Below are 4,156 nucleotides of genomic sequence, written 5' to 3'. Positions count from 1 at the left end.
CAATAAATCATATTTAAGGTTGATATCCAAAATAGATAAAGTGCTTACAAAGATTTAAAAAATAACTGCTGATGGTCAGAGCCATAGTTCAACAGGTAAGGCATCTGTTTTTCCATGTGGGTGACTGGAGTTCATTCCTGGCATTGCCTATGATCTCTGGAGCCCCACAGGAATAATGCCTGAGTGCAGAGTCATAAATAAGACCACCTTGAACACCACTGGTTGTGACTCCCGAAGTCAAAATAAATAAATAAATACAAAGGAAAAAATAAAAATAACAAAACACTCTATTTAGGGTAAACCAGGCCAAGTGGGCAATATCATCTCACACCAGTGACAATGTCCCATATAAAAAAATTCTGAATAATCTGTTGTAGATGTGGTGAAAATGGGATTCCCATCGATTGCTGAAAGGAATATTGCCTGATTCAAGCCCTTTGGGAAATAGTGTGGATATTTCTCACACTAGTAGAAAAAAAGCTTCCATATGATTCAAGAATTTCACTTTTTGGTATCTACCACTAGCACAAAATACCACTTATTCAAAACAACTCAGACGCCATTGTCTAGGTAGAACTTAGCATAGTAGCTAGGCTATGAAATTAGGTGTACAAAGACAGATGAATGGCTAATAAGTATGTGCTATCAATATATAATGGATTCTATGATGCTTCAAGGAATGTTAAAATCTTGCAAATTGCTTCAAGTTGGATAAAATTGGAAGATATTATGTTAAATGAAACAAGTCAGAAGGACAAACAAGGATGATTTTACTAATCTGTGGCTTATAGACTAATTGGACAACTTAATGCAATTTAAAAGGGGGGAAACTTAGATATACTTAACTTTGAGTAGTGGAAGGAGAAAAAAGGGAAGGAGAGAAATCTAGGTGGGAAGTTAGAAGAGACAGCAAGTAATGGATGGCAGATGTCAAGGGTCTCACAAACACTAGTGGTATAGAGGGGTTTTTATAACTATTTACTAAACTCCAATCAACAATGCTGAAAGCCTTATAATAACCAAACAAAGATGCATCTGTCTAAACAGCAGACTGGGGCATGGGAAAGAACCTGTGGACACTGGTGGAAGGAAATTGACACTGGTGGTGGCATTGGTGCTGAAATAGTGTGTGCTTGAAAGGAAACTATGAATAACAGTGAAAATTATAGTGCCTTAATATTTTTTGACGTTGACAGTATATATCAACTGAATTACCCAGTGGTTTTGAAGGAGATATGCTACTTGAAGAATTGGGTGATTTTTAAGTGTTCATTTTAAATTAAAAAATAGTTTGTATTTCATCAGTTTTGTTATCTTTTAAAATATTTGAATTTTATTAAAATGTGATTTAAAAAGTTATTGATACTTTAGTTTTAGGTATGTTATGTTCTAATCCCAATCCTGGATCAGTGCCAAGTTCCCCAAACATTGTTCTAAGTTCCCTGTCTTTCCACCAGCCCCTCCAAAAGAAAAAGTAGGGCACTTAACAGGCCCATTAAGAAGTTTAAGTCTTGTCGTTTGGATCACATGTTTTTAGTATTCTTGACTTTGCAGTTTGAATATACAGCTATAACATTCCTCCACATTACTTATGTATTTGACCCCAAACTCCCCTATATCTTCCTTCATTATCTTCTGTCAATTCAGATTTTGGGACATAGTTTCACGTTTCTGAGTTTTATCTTTTATTTCAGCAGAATACACAGAAAATTATCATTCAAGCTCTGGTGAAGGGGGTAAGTAAAAAAAGGTTGTCTTTGATAGCATAAAGACAGTGCTTATTAAAAGATTGAATTTCTTTCTTGGATTTTAATTTTCTGATTTAAAGGTATGATTATTATTCCCATTTCTGTCCTATTTTATAACTAACTTCAGTCTCAAATTGTGAAAAAGTTGTATCTGTGATCTATACTTCATCTTGAAGTCTACTGTCATGAAGCTTTCATGGATACTGTCCAAGTATGATTTTTGAGAGAGATTACTCAGTTCTTAGTCATACACCTGAGTACAGGTTTGACCTGTTTCCCTCCTTCCTTCCTTCCTTCCTTCCTTCCTTCCTTCCTTCCTTCCTTCCTTCCTTCCTTCCTTCCTTCCTTCCTTCCTTCCTTCCTTCCTTCCTCCCTCCCTCCCTCCCTTCCTTCCTTCCCTCCTTCCCTCCCTCCTTTCTTCCCTCCTCCCTCCTTCCCTCCTTCCCTCCCTCCTTCCCTCCTTCCCTCCCTCCTTCCCTCCTTCCCTCCCTCCTTCCCTCCCTCCTTCCCTCCCTCCTTCCCTCCTTCCCTCCCTCCTTCCTTTGTTCCCTCCCTCCTTCCCTCCTTCCTCCCTCCTTCCTTCCCTCCCTCCTTTCTTCCCTCCCTCCTTCCCTCCTTCCCTCCCTCCTTCCCTCCTTCCCTCCCTCCTTCCTTTGTTCCCTCCCTCCTTCCCTCCTTCCTTCCCTTCTCCCTCTTTCCCTCCTTCTCTCCCTCCTTCCTTCCTTCCCTCCCTCCCTCCCTCCTTCCTTTCTTCCCTCCCTCCTTCCTTCCTTCCCTCCTTCCTTCCCTCCTTCCCTCCCTCCTTCCTTTGTTCCCTCCCTCCTTCCCTCCTTCCCTCCTTCCTTCCCTCCCTCATTCCCTCCTTCCCTCCCTCCCTCCTTCCCTCCTTCCCTCCCTCCTTCCTTCCCTCCTTTCCTCCCTCCTTCTTTTGTTCCCTCCCTCCTTCCCTCCTTCCCTCCCTCCTTCCCTCCTTCCCTCCCTCCTTCCCTCCCTCCTTCCTTCATTCCTTCCCTCCTTCCCTCCTTCCTTCCTTCCTCCCTCCTTCCCTCCCTCCTTCTTTCCCTCCCTCCCTTCTTCTCTCCTTCCCTCCCTCCTTCCCTCCCTCCTTCCTTCCTTCCTTCCTTCCTTCCCTCATTCCTTCCCTCCTTCCCTCCCTCCTTCCTTTGTTCCCTCCCTCCTTCCCTCCTTCCCTCCTTTCCTCCCTCCTTCCTTTGTTCCCTCCCTCCTTCCCTCCTTCCCTCCTTCCTTCCCTCCCTCCTTCCCTCCTTCCTTCCCTCCTTCCTTCCCTCTTTCCCTCCCTCCTTCCTTCCCTCCCTCCTTCCCTCCTTCCTTCCCTCCTTCCCTCCTTCCTTCCCTCCTTCCTTCCTTCCTTCCTTCCTTCCTTCCTTCCTTCCTTCCTTCCTTCCTTCCTTCCTTCCTTCCTTCCTTCCTTCCTTCCTTCCTTTCTTCCTACCTATCTCAAGTTGTATCTAACTGCCTATCTATATTGCCTAAATGGTTTGGTAATGAGGTAGTACCTGTTCTTCAAGGTTTTTTTCTGAAAAATGTGTATTCCTTTTTATAACTCCTACATTTAGTACCTATATTTTAAAGTTTATTTCTACCTGTTTGTTAAATTTTAAATAAATATACATAAATGAATGTATTCACATAAACTTAAACTTATTAAATAAAGTATAGTTAGATAAATACACTTATTTGCATATACAAAATTTTGATATAGGAACCTTCTTTGTGCATTTTGAAAATATCCATATTTTTTCTAGTTTATATATTTTTCTCTTACCCATAGTAGTTTGACATATTAGGACAACTATTTTTTTCTCAGTTGTTTTATGAAAAATATTCTTATGTAATTTAATTTAGATTTTTTCTGTATAGGAAGAAAGATTTTTCAAAATTGCTTTACATATTACTAAGTTTTGTAGATCAATAAGAAAAAGGCATATATTTAAACATTTATTTTTGATTTTTGATAGCTCTCGAGACTGCTCACTGGAATCTGAGCCCTCCCCTGATGAGATTTAGTTAATAAAAGTACAATTTGAGTGTCCAAGAATGCAGTACTTGGGTTCTGTGGGACTGGAGAGTATGCAAACACCCTGATTATATTTTAGGGCATAAATGGTTAATAATAAAATGGAAATATTTTCACTGAGTGAAAGATAATAGAGTTTAAAGCAGAAGTCAGCTGAACTATTTTGGCTCCCCAGTGTCACATGGCTCCCATGACATCATGACTGCAGCCCTGGAGAGCCCCAAGAACTACCAGGGTGCCCTTAAGTATACAGCATTTTTCAAGAAATAGCCAGGAGTATTAATTAAGTAATCGAAATCCTCTTCTATAAATGGTGTCCGGAACAATGGTTAGCACATGAGAAAAATTAAATGAAATAGGGCTAGAGACT

This window comes from Suncus etruscus, chromosome 11, assembly GCF_024139225.1.
Source record: "Suncus etruscus isolate mSunEtr1 chromosome 11, mSunEtr1.pri.cur, whole genome shotgun sequence".
NCBI lineage: Eukaryota > Metazoa > Chordata > Mammalia > Eulipotyphla > Soricidae > Suncus > Suncus etruscus.
Note: the sequence above shows the minus strand (reverse complement) of the source record.